General features: G+C 38.4%; 1 protein-coding gene across 4 annotated transcripts in view; it reads left to right on the top strand.

Moving 5' to 3' along the window:
• Positions 1-21,404, top strand: part of cysltr1 (cysteinyl leukotriene receptor 1) — a 58,774-nt gene that overhangs the window by 7,570 nt on the left and 29,800 nt on the right. The window contains exon 1 of one of the 4 annotated variants that reach the window (XM_039765927.1): positions 9,298-9,318. The exons of the other annotated variants lie outside the window; for them this stretch is intronic. The gene's annotated coding sequence lies outside the window, so the exon portion shown is untranslated. Of the gene's footprint in view, positions 1-9,297; positions 9,319-21,404 lie in introns of those variants that run through there. 4 annotated transcript variants of the gene reach the window in all.

The raw sequence follows: 21,404 nt of genomic DNA, 5'->3' as shown, positions 1-21,404 counted from the left end.
TGCCGGGAATGGGACCCAGCTGTCCTTCACAATATGTAGTGCTTTTCCACTTGCTACAATGCATAAATTGTGTTATGAACATTTTCAAAAGTTCTGGCTAGATGCTCTTCACTGCAAAATGTGGCCCCCCTTTCTCCTCAGCCATTCCTGCATTTTAAAAGTGGAAATAATGTTTGATAAATCTATTTACTACCTGTAGAGAGACACAGTTGAAGGCTTCTTTGGAAAAAATCCATACACACCCTTACTTGGCCAGTTTGAATTGTAGGAGAATACCTGGATCATGCCAACATTGACACAGGGAGAAGATGCAAAGTCTGCATAGATATTAAGGAAGCTAGTATGTGAATCCTGGTCCTCACGATAGTACCATATTATGGAAAGAGCAGTGGTTAAAGTAGTAAATGATTTGCAGGTTAATGCGGACAGAGACCGTATATCTGTTCTTGTTCTCTTGGACTTGAGTGCAGCAATTGAGACCATACACCAAAGCATTCTTATAAATTGTCCTAGACACTGGGTGGGCCTCTGTGGCAGTGTCTTAAATTGATTTCAGTATTACTTAACAGGTAGAAAATTCTTTGTTAGTTGTGGTAATTATACTTCGGAGACCCGCAATATTACATATGGTGTACCACGAGGATCTGTTCTGGGTCTTCTGCTGTTTCCAATCTACTTGCTTCCATTAGGTTAGATTACCTCAAAGCACAAGGTGAATTACCACAGCTATGCAGGTGACACACAGCTTTATTCATCAATAGCGCCTGATGACCCTGATGCTCTTGTCTCCCTTAGTCAATGACTTACTTAAGAGTAGTAACTTTCTGAAACTAAATAAGGTAAAAACCGAAATTGTAGTGATTGGCAAACATGGATAGAGCGAGGACATTAGAAATAAAATGGATGTGTTAGGTTTAAAAATTAAGGTGGAGGTAAATAATTTATTTGTAATCATTGACTAAATCACATATTAACCAGATTGCTAGATTACATTTTTTCACTTAAGGAATATAGCAAATAGTAAACCTCTTATAACTTTATAAGGGACTGAAAAATTAATTCACACTTTTGTTTTTAGTCGACTAGATTACTATAATGCATTCCTAATAGGATTACCTAAGAAAGGCATCAATCGATTACAGTTAGTACTGAATGCAGCAGCCAGAATCTTAACTAGAAAAAGAAAATCTGAGCACATCTCACCAGTTTTAGCATCATTACATTGGTTACCTGTGTCATTCAGAATTGACTTTAAAATACTACTGATAGTTTATAAAGCCTTAAATAATCTTGCTCTGTCCTATATTTCGGAATGCCTGTCCCATTACACTCCAAGTTGTAACCTTAGATCTTCAAATGGAGGTCTGCTTATAATTCCAAGAGCCAAGCTTAATAAAAAGTGGCGAGGCAGCCTTTTGCGGTTATGCACCTAAAATCTGGAATACTTTACCAATAGAAATTCACCAGGCTAACAATGTGGAACATTTAAAAAAACTGCTGCAAACCCATTATTTTAATATGGCTTTATCTTAGGTGCTTTTAGTTATATTCATAATAGACTGTATGGGTATAGAATTGTCCTATTTTTCAGGGATCTGCAATCTGTACTAATCTCCAATATTCTCTGCTGTCTTTTCTGGTTCTTCTGTGGTGGCGATCTGCACCACCACCAAACTGATCTAGGTACCATGCAGCACCCTGAGAGGAGGGAATGAAGACGGGTGTCTGAGCTGTCCGTAACGCCAGCTTAATCAAATTCTTATAATGTGAAGCATGAAAACTAAGGTTTGATTTAGGAACATTTGTGTTAGGTAGAATGTTCATTGGAAGTAGGGCATCCTTTTGGTCTTGAAATCCCTGCAGATTTTGTTTTTTTCTCCAGCCTAATTGGAGTTTTTTTGTTTTTCTCTGTTGTCCCTACCATTTGACATTATCTTTTTTGTTTTTACTTAATTCTTTAATATGTTTTGTCATCATGTAAAGCACTTTGAGCTACATTGTTGTATGAAAATGTGCTATATAAATAAATGTTGCTGTTCGAGATGTATAACAGCTACAGTATTATATCACCCTAGCCGAATGCATGTGGATCTTAAATGTCAGTTATTGATGGTATTTCATCTTCTAATCAGGGTACATCTAGGGTATCACATTCTATTCTATCTTGAACTTAGCTGTACAGGCCAGCTACCTACACTAACCACCCGGGTACTCTAGCAACTGGCAATGCAAATATAATGTAGAGGACAAAAACTAGTTTGTTACAAGCCAGCTGTTATATACAAAAACGGATGAATTACATAGGTGTAAGCATGCCTAGCAATTGGCATTTATACAATTTTCAGAAACCAAGAAGTCATGGAGTAAGTGCTACTGACAAGATATTTTAAACACAATATTTCTGATATTAACTATATTAAAACTAATTACTGGTGACATTGACCCTCATTGAAAGATGGGCAAATTATTGTACTTAATAGGGCTTTGTCAATACTCAAAACTGTTTTTAATCTTGGATTTAAAATTATTGCCTGGATTTTAAATAATTGAATATTTTTTCTTTACAATGGGCTGAGTTCCTATCTAGGATTAGTTAATGCTTAATAGTCATTTAACAGTGAAACAAGATTACATTTTTATTTCTATTTGAAATGACCACTTTAGGAGAGCATAAATTGTAGTAAAATTTCAGTACTTTACCTTTCAATGATACATTTCTAAAACATCATTATCAAATAATACTGCAAAAGCAGACATCATGCCAGTAAAGATTTCATGAAGTTGCTTGGGTTCAAAAGCACAGTTCCAAAACAACTTCCAAATTGCTCACTAGTGGGGTAAGACACTTTCAAAATAGCCCATCTAGAAACCCAAAGGGCCAAGACAAGTCTGATAAAATAAAAGGTTTATTTTTACAAAAATGGCTGTGCAAGCACAAAGCTCCAAAGAGCACAAGGTGATGCCTGAAGAGGCAAGGCAGACTCAGCAAACAAAATCCCAATACAGAATCCAAAGGCAATGGTCAAAACAGAGCAGAAGTTCAAAAATAGCAAATAACCAACAGGAAATCCAGAAAACAAAGTCAAGACAGAGCAGAGGTTCAAAAAACTCAGAAAGCACAGTTCCAAAACATAACCTAAGAGGCAAAGTCAAGAATGAAGCAGAGGGTCAAAAATCCAGAAATACAAAGCAAAGCAATTGCACAGTAACTCACGAAAACACTTTTAACTCTAGCGTGTTCAATGAACTGTGAGGAATCATGTTGGAGGCCCTCCCGTAAGAAGGATGGAGGGCTGTTCCTAGTGGTGATGGGCAGGTCTCCCACCTCTTGTAGGACCACCCACAAAGCATAAGGGACAAGGACAAATGAACACAAAGGATAATGTACATAATAAACTAAACCATAATGCAAGCTAATGGCATATAATCACACAAAACAAACAGGACTTTGAACACCAGCCAAGGTGAATATACCTCGTGACCCATGACAGTAAGTCTGTGATCTGCCCGCATTTACAATAGAGTATCAGAATGTAAACAAAAGAAACTTTAACTAAATATTAACCTAATTAACTAATTTGTGAATATACATCATATATATTCTTGGATGTATACGCCTGCAAGGTGTTTGTAAAGTACACTATGTAAGATGAGTAACAATGGTCTATGGACAAGAAAAAGCAACCCAAACTTATTAAAAGGATTCTTAACCAACCCAGTTTCAACCCAGTAGTCTTTGTTGACACCTTAGCTGAAATATTTGTAGCTTGAGTGAAGCTGATAAAAGATCTCATGCTGCTTTATTAGATGTTTCTGAAGTTTTGTTTTCATTTAGGTTCCATTCATTAACTGTAATGTTTAGCATATGTCTGTTTTTTACTGCTTTCTTTATCTAGTCGTGTTTTGTTGACACCAGACTCTTTAAGAAGTCAAAAATGTATGTTGACTTGTTAGGTTACTTTGCCAGTCTGTGTAAATGGTTAGATTGAAAATTGACAAGTTAGGTGTTTCTTTTTTGGCAGATCTCTGAATTGCTTCTGTTTGTGCTTATTTTATTTATAATAAAAAAGCTTATGAATGAAGAAATGAATCATAAAGTCTGTGATTACCCAGAGTTTTCCAAATTAAAAAAAGCTGCCAAGAAAATTAACATATAAGCATTTTAAACATTTCATCAAATTAAATGGAGGTGGATGGAACTTAAACATGGATAAACAGTTTATAAATGGCTCACAGAGAAACACAAGACTGCTTGTGAGCTTCTGTCAATGTACTTATGTACATAATGAGAAACCAGAAAAACTTTGCAAGAAACTATGTAACCTTAAGGGTGTTCTGCTTCCAGCATTTACCATACATCATCTCTGACTTTTTGTGCAAGCAACAGAGAAGGAAAATGCAGACCTTAGTTACATTATAGTAAACCTACATACAAGAAAACAACAGAACTTCCCATTCAGGGATAATAAAGTGCATTATTACATTAATATTGTGCATTATGCTAAAAAACAGAACTGCATTAAACTCACCTTTCGCAGGCCATTTAATGGATGTTGCACCCAGAAACTCCTTAACCTATTAATGGAATAAAATGTCATTGACAGCCTATTTCTAGGTCAGGTTTCTTGGGCTATTTTGTAACTAGTGTAACTAAATAATGTAAAAACTACATAGCTTCAAAAACTACAAGCCTTGAATAACCACTCTGAACAATTTAATTCTTTTTTAATTCTGTTTTATCTGGTAAGCAAATAGATATGAAACCTAAGCAGAATACATTTAGAAGTTATGTAGATCGAGTAGCCATAATATGCCCGGACAACATGGGGCCAAATCACCATGCTATATCAGAAGATGGTGTGGTGGTGTGGTGACCTTCTATTGGCTCATACAATTCAGAGCTTCTTGGTGCATTTCTTGATGAGCTAACTCAGGTGTATAGAGCTGTTGGCGTGACCTGTGTTATTGTGTGCGACAATGTCAAGTTCCACCATGCTCAACTGGTGCAGGCATGGTTTCAGGGCCAACCAAAGTTCACCACTGTGTATTTGCCCCTATACTCTTCTTTCCTCAAATCTTATTGTGGAATTTTTCTCCACATGAAGGTAGAAAGTATATGAAAGGTGTCTGTACCAACAGGTGACCCATCTCTAGGCCATGGATGAGATATACAATGACATCACAGCAGATAGGTGTCAGGCTTAGGTTTGCTATGCCCAAAAGTTCATTATAAGATGTTTGGCAAGAGAGAACATTCATTTTGATGTGGATGAAAATGCACAAAAAAAATTAAATCATGCAAAAACAAATTGGAAAACACAAAAACCAATTGGAAACTCAAACACAAATCAGAAAGCACAAAAACAAATCAGAAAATGTGAAAACAAATTGAATACACAAATGCAAATCAGAATGTATAAAAACAAATGAGAAAATGCAAAAACAAATTGAAAAACCAAAAACATAAGTAAATTGAATACACAACAGTCTGTGTAAATGGTTAGATAGAAAATTGACAAGTCAGTTCATCCATCCATCCATCCATTATCCAACCCGCTATATCCTAACTACAGGGTCACGGGGGTCTGCTGAAGCCAGTCCCAGCCAACACAGGGCGCAAGGCAGGAACCAATCCCGGGCAGGGCACTAACCCACCACAGGGCACACACACACACACACACCAAGCACACACTAGGGACAATTTAGAATCGCCAATGCACCAAACCTGAATGCCTTTGGACTGTGGGAGGAAGCCGGAGTACCCGAAAGAAAACCCATGCAGACACGGGGAGAACATGCAAACTCCACGCAGGGAGGACCCGGGACGCGAACTGCCCCACCCACTGCGCAACCGTGCCTCCCAAAGTCAGTTCACAATACACAAAAACAAACTCAATACGCAAAAACAAATCAGAAACAACAAACCCAAATGGAGCAACATGCAAATACAACAACGACTGCGCAAACAAATTGAGAAGCATGAAAACAAAAAGAGCAGTACAAACCCAAACTGGAGACGGAAAAAACAGGGAAAACGATTCAATCCCAACTTTTTATCGTGCAGTGTGGTGGAAGCAAGAATGCTGAAAAGTAAGGGATCTCTTATCTTTTATAGATATTTTTATATACTGTATTTGAGCACTCACTGTCAGAGCAGTGTTTAAAGTATAACAAACATATTTCAGTATTTTTAATTGGTAGTGAAGCTATAACTTAATGCCGACAGTGCTCCGCATTGAAATATGTTTGATATTGGCCTTTTTTTTATTGTATTAGTATACTTGTTACTGGCGTGTATTGTTTAACACTAGCAAAATACCCGCGCAGCGGAGAAGTAGTGTGTTAAATAAGTTATGAAAAAGAAAAGGAAACATTTTAAAAATGACGTAACATGATTGTCAATGTAATTGTTATGTCACTGTTATGAGTGTTGCTGTCATCAAGGATTTGATTATCATTATTTCTTTCAGTCAGGTTCGTATTTGGAGGGTGTGTTGTGTTCAAGTTACATTCCGTGTTTTTTAACCGTTGTAAAGATAACAGGTTTCATTCATCGAAGTGTTCACTACCCAAATCGCTACTTGTGAATCTAAGATGTTCAACAGGCATTCCCGGTATTAAGTTGTTGAATTGCCTGCGAGTATTTAGCGACAGCATGTCTATTAACTTGTGGATTTTTCTGCGAGCATTTAGCGGCAGCATTTCTATAAACTTGTGGATTTGCCTGCGAGTATTTAGCGACAGCGCGTCTTATTAACGTGTGGATTTTTCTGCAAGTATTTGGCGGCAGCGTCATGAAGTTGTTTCCGTCTAGCTGCATCAGAAAATGTAGCACAACGTCTGACACGCCTCCTTTTTACTGTTTTCTCACAGCTTGGATTGCTGCTGTCATAATCGGTTTGAGTTTCATGGTTTATTTCAATTACGTTAGTATTTGCAGGACTTGTGTTGAAGTGACATTCGGCATCTGTCAAGCGTTGTAAGCATACAACCAGCTTCATCGATAACTTTGCATCGTAATAAAAGAACAATAAAACAGCAGAGAAGCCGTGGATTAAATAAAAAGGCTGTAGTTATCAGCAGGGAGACGTGAATACCGTGGCGAAGCAAAGAAGGGAATGAAGAGACCGGAGCGACGGATGGCCTTATATGGGCAGGCAGTCAATTGCGTGGGATGCGTGGGGATGGGGGACGCAATGCCGCCTCACACGGCGACCGAGCTGCAGGCTATAGACGTATATATGTAGTTAAGTAGGATTCAATTATGACTGTTACGCGTAGAATTTCGAAATGAAAGCTGCTTAACCTTTGTAAGAATCCTGTAAGGAATGAGCCTGCCAAATTTCAGCCTTCTACCTACATGGGAAGTTGGAGAATTAGTGATGAGTGAGTGAGTGAGTCAGTCAGTCAATGAGGGCTTTGCCTTTTATTAGTATAGATGCTCAATGTAGTGTTTGTACAAAAATTTTATTCTTGGTATTATTAACTTTTCACATCAACACCACTGTAATATTAGGTGTCAACCTAAAATGTATTATAGCAACTTGGGGGTGAGAGAGAAAGAGAAATGGAATTAGATGCTTTAATCCAGACTGCTGGATATTGCCCTAAAAAGTAACGTTAGCTTTTACAGCTCATACATGCCACCCGACTCCATGTCACTTCACTCACCCAAGGTCAAAGGCAACCCATAAGCCACACATTCCCTGGGTTCTGCGAGCCGACCTAAGGCCAGGGTCCACATATGATGTTCACCAGAGACCAAGCATCACAACCAGTGCGCTTTAGCTGCCAGGGGAAGTGTGGCCAAAAGTGAGGTGTCTACACTCCTTTGTGGGCTGCTTTTATAGACAGCTTCTCTGGGTATGTCCGCTCCTTTGGACTGTGTGCATCCACTGGAGGGGTGTGTTCCTCTCCCATTCAGACCCAGGGCACTATAGTATTGTCATTACTGTGTATTATTCATGAAGGATGTAAAACGCTATTTCACTTTGAGGAGTCTCCCATAGTATTTTGTTGCAACAGCACTTTTGATTGTTTTGGTCCCAGATCCAATGTGTATATACTGTATAGTCATATTTCACTTTCAGTATTTGATAACCCCATATTTAGAAAGTAAGTATGAAAAGAGACAGTAATTTCTTTTAGTGTATGACAATTTTATGTTAAATCCCAAAGTCTTTCATGTCTGTCTTCATACTTTAGTCTTGTTACTCTTTTAAAGGTTACCGCATATGCTGGCAAGCCAGAGTTTCAAAAAAAAGCAAAAAAAAAAGCGAGGTGGCAATAGGTCATGAATTACGCGGTATTAATGAGTGGTTTGGTGGAAACAGTGACAACGAATGTCTGCTGTCTATTTAGCTATTTTTTAATGATTGGACATAAAAGTTTTGTATACCTGCCGGAGATCCATTTTAAGTATGACAAACACAAGCTTGTCAATCCTTTACTGACTGTTAGAAAACCATAATGTAATGCTGAAAGCGTGACGGCAAGCAAATACTCAAATGACACCAGAGTGTTGCAGGACACAAATAACCAACCACAGGCAATTTTCTGTGACACGTGGCAATTGATCTTTTTAACGTGATTTGTTAGTTGGCTGATTTTAGACCAGACTATTATATCTGATCCCAAGACATCAGATTCATTCTGCTATGCTTCCACTAGACATGAACCCAAGTGAGCTCTGCCACTGCTTTGGCCGAGAGTGCGCGAAGTTATGCAAATGTTATCTTTCTGTATATAAAACTACTAAAAAAGGTAGCGTTCTCCTTGTACCTTTCAACATTCTCACTTTCACCACACCACTCGTTTAAAAGCTGGAATTGAATGGTGATGTAAGTTTTGCTGTCACTGTTTTTTCTGCTTCGATTTAGGTTATGCGCTGCTCTTTTTGTTTTCATGCTCCTCAATTTGTTTGCGCAGTCATCATTTTGTCTGTATGCTGCTCATTTTCCGTTTGTTGTTTCTGATTTGGTTTTGCGTATTCAATTTGGTTTTGCTGTTTCTGAGTTGCTTTTGGATTTTCTGATTTTTTTTTGTGTTTTCTAATTTGTTTTTGCATATTCAATTTGTTTTTGTGGTTTAGATTTGTTATTGTGTTTTCAACTTGTTTTTGTGTTTTCTCATTTGTTTTTGTGTTTTCAGTTTGCTTTTATGTTTTCTGATTTCTGTTTGTGTTTCCAATTTATTTTTGTGTTTTCTTTTTTTTTCTTTTTGTGTATTGCACTGAAGGGCCACCTTACAAATCTGCATCATAAAGTTGTTGGAAATGAATAAGACCTGTAATCCTTTGTTGTGTTTTTGGTAAGACAGGTGAGGAACACTGCAGTTTGAATTTTTTTTTGTAGATAACTAGCTCGCTTTGCTCGCTAACCCCCTTGCCTGCGCTACACATTAGCATCTTTGCACTTCTGCCGCTCACGTATGGGGATGCGGATATACAATTTAACAACTATTTTACATCACAGCGAGTAATTAACCATGTTAAAAAATAGTAAAACATAATAATTTGAAAGTAAATTATGTTTCATGTTGCGTTAGAGTTATTCATTGCGTTATACAATTTCAGTATATTTGGCTTTGAAATGAGCATGCCAAAACTTTTTAAACTTACACTTTACTGTAAAACTTCAGTAAAAACTATTTTTTAAATTAAATTTTCAACAATATCACATTGACTTATGATGCTGTGTTTGGACTTTCATTGTGACAATGCAACGCATAACTGCCCGTGATTGAATTTCGTTTCTTTCTTTCTATCAAATAAAATTACTTTTTCAAATGTTGGGCTCTGAGATTTGTTAATTGTTTTTGCCAAAGCTATTCAAATGGGAAACTGTTAACGTTTTAATACGAATGGCATATCAAGATCTCATTCGTTGTCTAATGTTATCCCCTGAAGATGCATTACCTTTCTTGGATACATCCTTCTTTCTACAGTAATTAGTGCAGTGGAAGACCAGACACTGTTAACGGTTGTAGATATTCTTTAGAATATTGCAAGTCAATGTTTTTATCTTCTACACGATCACCACCAACTGTTTCAGCATAGTCTATTGATACACATTTAACTAATTTGCAGTGTTACCGATCAACATTTTTGCCGTTAATTCATCGCTTTTCAGTGCTAGGATTGCCCGTGTAGTCATTTTTACTCTTGATAACCCTTTGTGATGAAATTCTTCAATAAGATTTGGACATAATACATCTTCTTTAATTGGGAACTTAAAGTCAGGAAAATGAGCTGAGAGAGCAGAAGCTGTGTCTGACAAAAGCATTCCCATGAATGAGACGTGAGAGGACCGTGGGCGTGGTTGAATATGGTTGAGAGGGCGTAACTTGAAAACATTTCATGGCCAAAGTCTCGACTCGCAAGGCTTGAAAAAATCTTCCAAAAAGTCTTGTCTCAGGATTTTTTTTATATAAAAGAGAGACTGTTGCTTTCATTTATTGTAAATTGAACTGATATAAAGTGTTGTAATTCATCAATACATTTCAGATTTGTTCAATGACTGCACTAAACCTGTAGTATTCTCTATAATGGTCCTTTTACAGTGACATTACATGTAGCACCATGATGAAACATGTGTCACATATTCTTTACTACCATATCTAATGGTTGTATGAACAACTACACAGTGACACTACTGGTACCTTGGGTGTGGGTGATCTGAAGAAATGTTTCCATGATTCTGTAATTGCAAGGTTTCTGTAACAATATGAATGCAAAATGTAATGTTTTGAATGTCGGACAGCCTGGTGACCATTTTGAGTTTTGGATCTAGAGTTTTGAAAAATGACATAATGTGCCAAAGTGATCATGAAAAACTAATACAACAACTGAGGTGAATAATGGCAAAATCATATCAATGTTATCCTTAAATGGCATTGGAGTGACCTTTAGAGATACACATTTTAGTTTACGGCTTTCATAGAATTTGTAAATATAATGTGATTTTTTTTTTTTTTTATCTACATCTTGGTAAAGTTTATACTATTGGGGTAAAGCGAGGTCTACAGCTAATTGGCATTATAAATAAATAATCACCAGGCTTGTGTCTTCAGGTTGGGGTGTGGTAGCGTGGCGAGAGTGGTCCCCATGCACGATGCGAGACCAGGTGACCCTGCTCTAAGTGCACAGGTACAGGATCACCCGCACCCCTAACTGATGCTGGGAGCTACTGATTGCCGCAGCTGTGCCATGTCCCCATTTAAAAAGGGAAGCACGAGTGCAAAAGGGAGGAATGAACTGAAGGAAAAGCAAAGGAGGTTGAAGTGAGAAGAAGAGTATGGAGCACAAGGAAGGAATGTGTGTGGCCAGCACTCTGAGCGACTAAGTAGCAGGAGCAACCATTATGCTCAGGAATGTGTTCTCGCTGGGAAGAACTGGTGGAGTGGCAGCGGTGGGAAGACAGGGAACTTGGGCCAGAAGGAGCCAATGGACGGGCAGCGGTACGAATGGCGCAGGGGTCACATCTTTTATGAATTATTTTTTTTATAGAACTTTGCACTGCACCTTCTGGGAACAATTTGATTTTAAGGTTTTTAATAAAAGCACTTGAGCATTTTTCACTATCCCTTTGCTTCATGTCTGTTTTGTCCTCATCTACCACGCTTATCTGATTACATTATCAAAGGTGTTGGGTTCGTGAGGCTCCCAGGAACAAAGAGGGAGAATGGAGCCGACCTGCACCATCACAACTATATGTACTTTTTATATTTTTCAAATCAACTGTTTCATTGTAAATGTGATTTGTGTCATGGAAGAGTTAGAATGTTGTTGTCTTTTGGTGTATCTTGTTTTTGATTTGTCCTTCAGTCATTGGGCATAGTTTGTACTTTCTTTCTCCCTAGTTTCTAAGCTCCTGACAGAGGGCTGGTTAGTTAATTATGTTTTGCAGGAGTATATGGAAAAGCATCTCAACTTTCAACCAGTTATCATCATTATTAATTTTTCATATGAGCAATGCAACTGCTTCCAAACAGTTTGGAATTTTGGAAATATTGCCAAATAGTGAAACCTGAACCACTCAGTATACCAGTGTATTACAGGAAGTTTCACATTGTTATACAGTATAAGAAGTGGGCAATGCTTAGAATGAGAAACCAGAATAATCTGGCAAGAAAACAGTATAATGTTCAGGGTGTTCTACATCTGGCATTTACCATGCATCATCTCTGACTTTGAGCTACCCATAATCAGAACACTCTTTGCGCATTCATACACTGAAGGTATGGACACTCTGCTAAGCAATATAATGAAAACCCCATGGGGTACTGTGCTGTGAAACACAGTTCTGTCCAAGGCAGTCACAGAGAGTCCCATTCCTAATATGAATATCTTTCACCATCAGGAAACTGATGTGACTGGATTTGGAAAGCCATATTCATGATGAACGTGGAAGAAGGACTAGCAAATGATATCAATGATTGGTGGTACTATCTTGTGGCCACTTCTTGGTTTTCTCCATTCCAACTGGAAACGTAACCAAAACAAAACAAAGGCCCATAGGAAGCAGTTCTTCACTGGTGGGAAAGATCACTACAGAATTGACAATTAGCACTCTATGTGGTATAGAAATAAAACTAATACAACATAACAGTTTTAACTGTGCTTAATTCAGTTTAGTGTACAAACACTAGTGTTCATTGCAGGACCTGTATACAAATACACACAACCACAAACCCCACTGAACCAATTTGGAAATACAAATTAACCTACAGTATCATGCACATCTTTGAGAATGCAGGTGTTCTCCCAAATACTTGGAGAAAAGCCCTTGCACACAGTGGGAATACATACAGACTTCACATGGGTAATAACTGGGTAAGTGATGAAATCTGTGGCATTGGATCTTGGAGACAGCAGCAGTAGCCACTGTGCCATGATGGTCTAAGAATATCTATTGAATAAATTTGACAGAGGACTGGTGTCTGTCAGTCTCTCTGATGACAAAGTGATCATTTGGCTGACTTTAATTGTATGCCATGGGTGTATGAAGGAGAAACAGTGACGTGATTGACCGTACCGCAGTTCTAAAGCGTGGGAAAACTCCAGGTCATGTTTATTAGAAGTCACTGCTTCATTTTGTGTCACCAAAATAAGGTCTGTGAAAAATAAATACATTTATTTTAATCTTAATAATGATAATAATAAAAAAAACTAAATATTTCTGACAACTCAAAGCATTTTACATAGACAGCAGGGAACCACCTCAGCCGCCACCAATGTGTAACACCCACCAGGACAATGCCACGGCAGTTATTCCTGTGCCAGTAGGCTCACCATCAATTATTATTGTGGTGAATGGGGTGAGAGGGACAGTTAGTAAATTAAAGAAAAGGGGATGATTAGTTGGTCAGAAAAGATGAGGAGGTGCTGAACAATTTACCCAGGACCTCTGGAGAAACCCTACTCTTTTTTGAAAGAATCCCAGGGATCTTTTTTGACCACATAGAGTCAGGACCTCAGTTTTACATCACATCCAAAGGACGGTACCTCTTTTCTACAGTGCAGTGTGCCTGTCCCAGTCACTGTACTAGGGCACTGGGATTCCAGATACATACCATAGGGTAAGCACCCCTAATCGTGTCACAAACACCTTTTCCAGCAGCAATACCTTCCCCTAGTTGGTCTTCCATCAAAGTACTGGCTGACCCCAAACATGCTTATCTTCAGGTGGTTTATCTGTTCTGAAGTGTAGGTGATATAACTGCTGGCTATGCAGAGACTGGAGGCCATTCATCTTATTATGAAATCTAATTTTGACCTGTGATTCTACAATGTAAATCAAATGAAAAGAGGTGAATTGGACTTTGTCATAAAATAAATTGTTTAAAGTAGTGGACATGCCATGCCATGGAATGCCAAAATAGACGGAAGGGTATTAGGATGCTGTATTTAGATTATCACACCTGCAGCTCTCATTCCCTTTTCCACTTCTACAAAAAATGTTTTTTCCTTTCTTCTTTTTTATTCTTTTGGTAATTATAAATGAACAATCTGTCCCATGGGTAAATAAAGAATAGAAATGATCAAGAAATATTAGCAGTGCTGCTTCACTGTTCAATCCTTTTAGGGTTGAATCCTGGTGCCATTTCAGGGCCCACTCACACTCACAGTTTCCCAATACTTCTGTGTTTGCTTTTTTATCTATGTATTCTGGTTTTCCTACAACATCCTGAAGACATGCATGTTAATTAAAAAGTAAATATAAATTGGCTCATAATGGGTGTATGAGCGGTCAGTGCAATGGTTCACAATCCATGTTTGGTTCATGTATTGCACTGTATGCTGCCTTAATAGCCTCTGGCAACCCTAAATTGGAAAATACAAGTACTGTAGCTTAAGGCAACCTGTTGAAATTAAGAACAAGCAAACTCTGCAAATAAAAAGAGATGGAAAAGCTTTTCAGTTTTTAGGTGGAGTTATTAAACTGCAATTAGCATGAGTATGATCTTCTGTAAATAATGTGAATCCTTCTGGGCACCCTATGCCCTCTGTTGGACTAGAAGAGATATACTGTCTAAGCTTCCTGCTTGTCGCCAGGCCTCTTCCGTTCCCTAGGTCCTTGAGATCTTAGATAAGGAACCTTGACAGTGTAAAAATCACTCACTGTCAACTTTTAGACACTTGCACAGGCCAGCTGCAAAACACAAGAACACTTATTGATTCTGGGCAGTCAGTGAGTGCCATGCCTTTCTGGCTCTGTCTTGTGTGAGTTTTATTCCTGTTTACAAATAAGACGGTTACGACGCACACAGTCCACTTAGAAGGCAGGTCTTGTTTTACTAACTTCCTGTTTCTTCATTGCAACAGTCTGTCATATATCCAAAGCTGTTTAAACATTCTGGATGGCAATCATGATGGTCTCACATGTACCTACTTTCACCAGCTCACTTAATTCTCCTGAAATTATTTATCTTGCTAGAATGAAATCCACAGACATTTAACACTTCAGAAATCATGACTGGGCGACACGGTGGTACAGTGGTAGCGCTGCTGCCTCGCAGTAAGGAGACCTGGGTTTTCTTCCCGGGTCCTCTCTGTGTGGAGTTTGCATGTTCTCCCCATGTCTACATTGGTCTCCTCCGGGTGCTTCAAGTTTCCTCCCACAGTCCAAAGACATGCAGTCTAGGTGCATTGGCGATCCAAAATTGTCCCTAGTGTGTGCTTGGTGTGTGTGTGTGTGTGCCCTGCGGTGTGCTGGCACCCTGCCCAGGATTTATTCCTGCCTTGCTGGCTGGGATTGGCTCCAACAGACCCCTGTGACTCTGTGTTAGGATATAGCAGGTTAGATATACTGACTGACAAATCATGACCTTGCTGAAGTTCCTCCAGACCTCATTTATTCAGCAGTGCCTTTTCGTTAATCATACATCATGAGATTATATAAATTAATTGCATTAATTTTTAATCTGTTTTAGCTTATTTAAAAATTTTTGCTCATTTATTTAAATTCTTAGACAAGGGAGTATTACATTTGAATTCAGTGTGTACATGCTGCACTGAAATTACTGCAAGTTAAGATTGTAATTTTCATCCCTCATTGGCAGCAGACCATTCATTGACAAACTGTACTTTAAGCAAAAGTGAGATATAATGCAAATCATGAAGGTAGCTCACTCTTTTGTGACATTGCCAAGGAAAAAAGATTAATGAGGATTCATGTAGTTGCATTGTAAAAATGTAATAACAGAAATAGCCTGTTTATCTTATTCCTATGAAATAGCACAGTGCTCTTGAATACCAGCAGTCTATTCCTTCTTTCATCTCATTTGCACTTAAAAACTGGCACATGTAAATCATTTTACATTTGCAGGTGAAAGCATTAAGTTATGAATGTCATTATCAAACACTGGTGATGCGTCTCCAAGTAGCATAGGGTGCAAAAGAAACCACAACACACCCCATCTTAAAATATTACATAGGTTTGAAGTACATAGCTCCTTGAACATCAGCCCACCAAGCCCTGAGGTTTAGTCATGTGATGAGAAACTGTTTTCCGACTTCTCCTATTCTAAAATCTTTAAAAGTATTTGCAGCAAAAGAGTGCTTCCAAATGACCCATTGTTAAGGCAAAGATGACATAACGTTTTAGTTGACAGACATGGAATAAGCAGGAAAACAGCACTCAGTCCACCAAATTATTTGCAAGCTCACACGCATAAATATTTCTTGCTGTCATATCTGTATTGAAATAAAAGTATCCCAAATAAAAGTCAAGGCAGCAGAGGCTTTTTCAAATAACCTTGTCAAACCCTTTCAGTCTAATTAAAAATCACATGGTCAGCTGAGGCAGCTCTAATTCCTAGCTCTCATGGAAAGGAACCCTGGTTGGGTTCCAAATTCATGTTTGATGTTGTCTTTGTTCGTTTTTGGTTCTTTTGTATGTATTAAGTTCATTTGTGTTTACTTGCCATTACTTGTGTTTAGGTTTCAATGCCTCAGGTATGTTCTATGAGTTTTATGAATAATTCCCAAGGGAGTGTGGAAACCTGCAAATCACTGTCCTCCACCCTATAAACTGGAAGATCTTCCACAGCTACTGGTGGATCATTTTGAATGCACTCTGAAGTGGGTGTGTTTTTATGTTTTCTGCGCCTTGCACTTTTCTTGTGAATTCTTGAATTGTTGAAACTTTGCACTGTTTTTTGACCTGTGTTTCAGGGCAATTCTTTTGCTTTTTTGTGTTATTGAAGTGCATTTAGTTAACTTTTTATTTTATAAAGATTCTTTTTGAAGGTGTTTTTACACTTAGGAGGTATTATTGGAAGTGCTTTTTGGACATTTGGAACTTCCCTGCTCTGGAATTGAGTACCATGACACTGGCATGCTGTCCTAGAGACTGACCCTAGCAGGACTAGACACAAGGAAGGAGTCTGCTCTGGACAAGGCTGGAGGTTCTAAGATGTTTTGGGGATATTTTGCTGCCTCTGGCACTGGATGCCTTGACTGTGTGCAAGGCATCATGAAATCTGAAGATTACCAAAAGATATTGGGGTGCCATGTAGGGCCCAGTGTCAGAAAGCTGGGTCTGTGTCAGAGGTCATGGGTGTTCCAGCAGGACAATGACCCCAAACATACATCTAAAAGCACCCAGAAATGGTTGAAGACAAAGCGCTGGAGAGTTCTGAAGTGGCCAGCAATGAGTCCGGATCTAAATCTGATTGAACACTTATGGAGAGATCCCAAAATTGCTGTTGGGAGAAGGTGCCCTTCAAATCTGAGAGATCATGAGCAGTTTGCCAAAGATAAGTGGTCGGAAATTCCAGTTCAGCCGTGTGACAAGCTTGTTGATGGTTATAGGAAGTGCTTGATTTCAGTTATTTTTTCCAAAGGGCATGCAACTAAATATTAAGTTGAGGGTGCCAATAATTTTGTCCAGCCCGGTTTTTGAGTTTTGTGTGAAATGATGTCAGATTTGCCTTTTTTTCTGTGTTTCTTTGTGTTGTTCCAATGCACATAAAGGAAATAAATGTGTATACCAAAACATTTGTAATTGCAACAATTTTCTGGGAGAAATTATGCATTTTCTGGGAAAATGCCAGGGGTGCCGATAATTTCGGCCATGACTGTGTTATATTTTCAGCTCAAATATATTATGACTTTTAGTAAAATGCCCTAAAAAAGGCAAAAAAGTTTCCAAATGTCACATTTTTGTGTGCTGCTAACTTGAACTCTGACATGTCCTTCAGATTCATTTTGACACATTATATATAGGCTTTAGTGAATTTTACTGTCCATTTGTTACTCATGAAATCATTCTAGATGTCATCTGTTCTAAAACTTAGGAATTTTGGTACTACAGGACAATATGATCAAATAATATAAAATAGATTTGGAGTAAAAAAAAAAAAAAGTGCAATCCAAGGAATCTAAAAAAGGTGTGTCGGAATTAGGTCAATGAAAGACTTAGGGCCACAATATTGCAGCATTTGGAGATCTTGTAAGTGTTTAATTAAAAAAATATATACATGGAAAAATGTCTACATCACACTGCTTTTTGTATTGTAAAGAGCTACAGTTCAACAATAAAGCTACAAGTGAGCAGGGTGTAGTATGGTGTGCTAATTAAAAAGAAGGCCCAAAGTATAATTTTAAAGATCATTTAAAGAGGGAGAGTGAAAAGGTGAGATAGGTTAGTCCTCTTCTATAGTATATCTGGGTCATCCAGCATAGTGTAATCCCAGAGCAGTAATTAGGACGTGGATGAGCCTGCAGCAGCCCTTGATTAACATCTTCTTCCTACTCAATGTGAGGAAATTCCTAGCAATCTATTAAAGCACATGATCCCTATGCCTTCTGGGTTGAGTATGGAGCAGTGCCAAATACTTGCAAGGAGTGTTCCACGGGAATATTTTCAAAAACCATACCGTATCACTAAATCACAGAAGCTCAAATAGACATTTGGGCTTGAGATGCAAATAACCAGTTTGTCACAACATGCAAGACTGCAGTGTTGAGTAAGAGGCCCTTCACTTCCCCTGAAGAACTTTTTCAGTGTAAAAGGTAACAGAATTAATTTTGTGTCAGATTGACTTGTTCTCTTTTAGGAGGTGAATAATATTTTTATTGAACTTGTCAGACATGCAGTGATAACCTGTTTTTTTTTACTTATGAACAGTTAAATAAGCCGTGTTACCCCATAAGATTTAAAACTGTTAGCTGGCAACTTTAAATTATCCTGATGTTTTGGTGTGTTTGTGATGGACTAGTAAGAAATATGTTGCTTCTGCTGTGGCTGCTGCTGCTGCTGCTGCTGATATAATCTTTAGACCCCATGACATAAAATTGAACTTTTCAATTTCTAAAAATGCAGAACTCATACATTCAGCCATTTTGTCTGCCACGTCTTCCAAAACAAGCTGTCAAAATCTATAAATTAAATTAAGTTCAGTTTACTTCCAGATTACAAAATCACTGTGTTATACGCATTAATGACATATGCTGGCATTCAGTTACCCAGAATTGCTCATGTTTTCAATAGAAATTAATACTTTTTTAAATTGATTTAAAAATATACTAAATACCTTACTAATGTTACACATTGCTATTACTGCATTTAAAATGACAGATTTATAATATATTAAATATGATCGCAAAGCCCCATTTTCAGCAGCCATTACTCCAGTGTCTTAATGTTAAACACTCTTTGTTCATCCTTATTTACTCATATTTAAATGCAAATTGGTTATCAGATACCTTTGCAATTGTGCTAGAACAGCAAAAACCTGTTACTCTGCTCAATAAAGCAAGTCGGTTGTCTTCCCTTGGATTACCAGGTACTAGCATCCCTAAAGTTCAGATCTGGATTCAAGAAACATGTCCATCTATCATTTTGCGAAAAGAAGGGTTATTCCATGTGACAGATTGCCCAGGAAATGAAGAATTCATGCAAAGGTGTCTACTACTGTCTTCAGAGAAGAGGGCAAACTGAATCTACCCAGGATAGAAAAAGCCTGATTCTCAGCTGCATAAGAGAATAAGCACATCAGAGTGTGTAATTTGAGAAAGACATGCATTGCAGGTTCTCAGTTGGCTTCTCTGTCTTAAATATACACCAAACACCAGGGTCATCTGCAACAGTGAAAAGACGACTCTGGGATACTGACCTTATAGATAGAGTCTCAAATAAAAAGTCGTGTTTGAAACTGGTAAAGAAACAGAAAGAAGAAATTTGGAAACACCTTGAAATTCACTTTTCCAATGTCTATGCCCATGTTATCCCTTTTTTTGGCCTGTGTGACATAGACAAACTGTCCTTAAGGCTGATGCTTCCAGGAGAAGCTTTAAACCTGCTGGATGCAGAATTGTAAGGTTTGGAAATGATTAAATAAATGAGTTTCTTTCTCTAAATTTACAATTTGCTGAGATTCTAATGAATTAAGCACATAGAGTAAGCCAAGGGCATGTCTAATTCTTTTCAGCATGAAGTTCAACTGTAACAATTTTTATCTTTTTTCAAACAGCAATTCCAAAATTGTGACATAGTTTACTTTTAAGGTTTGCCTAAGCATTTTGCTTACATAAGGTGTTGTGATAAAGGACGCTGTATAGCGCCCGACAACCGACACAGACTCACACTGAGGCACATGTAAAACACAACAAAAGACTTTATTTCTCTTCAGCTGGAGGGCACGTCTTCCCCGTGAACCCCCCAGCCACAACACAGTCTCAAGCACTGAAACTACATCACAACACTCTTTTTCCTTGTCAATCAATCAATCAATCAACATTTATTTATATAGCACATATTCATACAAAAAAAAATGTAGCTCAAAGTGCTTTACAAAATGAATAGAGTAATAGAAGACACAATAAAAGATAAACATAAGTCAACATTAATTAACATAGAATAAGAGTAAGGTCCGATGGCCAGGGTGGACAGAAAAACAAAAAACTCCAAAAGCTGGAGAAAAAAATAAAATCTGTAGGGGTTCCAGACCAAGAGACCGCCCAGTCCCCTCTGGGCATTCTACCTAACATAAATCATCATATTTTCATGGAAGGACCTGATGATGATGGACCTTGTGGTGTGGTGGTCGCTGGCTCCCTTTTATTATACACCCAGAAGTGCTTCAGGTGGTTGATTGCCGACATCCGGCTGCACTTCCGGGTAAGTCAAAACCAGTGCCCAGAAGGGGCCAGCCGCTCCTGTTGCAGCACTCCCTGGCGCCGCCTACGGAACCCCACAGAGCTGCATAGAACTCCAACCCCCATGGAGCCCTGGGGGAGTCCAAGGCACCGCTGCACCCCAGGGAGGCTGCCATCCAGCGTCCAGGAGAAGATACTGGGCTTCCCACCCTTGTCCCCCTGGCAGATGTGGTGAAGAGGCATCCCGGCCAGGCATGGGCCCCGGCCATCCATCACAGTGTGTATGTAGTATATTTAGTTGCTGAAATACTCCAAAATCTAGTTTATGAAAACATACTGTTACAACCATCATAGTAACAGTTATCTCTTAATTCAGCGACAAGTTGTAGGAAATGAAATATTCCCTTAAAAACAGTAATAAATATCATTTAGGTCTTTTTTTTTACCTATACTACTGTATATCATTAGTTGGTATACCAGAGAAGTAATTTGAATATTTAGTTTAACCATTCTGTTGTAACAGAAATTATGCATACAATTGACAGATGTCAAGGTTAGGCCATTACAGAAACTTACTTTTTCTAGAATTGAGGTGAAAGTTAGGTTAATTTTGGAGAAACTGGATGTGATAGGGATGGCACTGTGGTGCATTGGTAGCTGCTGTCTCTCAACATGGAAACCTCGGTTCTCATCCTGGGTGCTCCCTGAATGTAGTTTGCATGTTCTCCCAATATCCAGGTGGGTTTTCTCTGAGTGCTCCAATTGCCTCCCACAGGTTAGGTGATTGGGCAATGCTAAATTG

The sequence above is a fragment of the Polypterus senegalus genome, chromosome 10, assembly GCF_016835505.1.
Source record: "Polypterus senegalus isolate Bchr_013 chromosome 10, ASM1683550v1, whole genome shotgun sequence".
NCBI lineage: Eukaryota > Metazoa > Chordata > Cladistia > Polypteriformes > Polypteridae > Polypterus > Polypterus senegalus.
The sequence above is the reverse complement of the archived record's forward strand: the minus strand, read 5'-3'. Positions and strand labels throughout refer to the sequence as shown.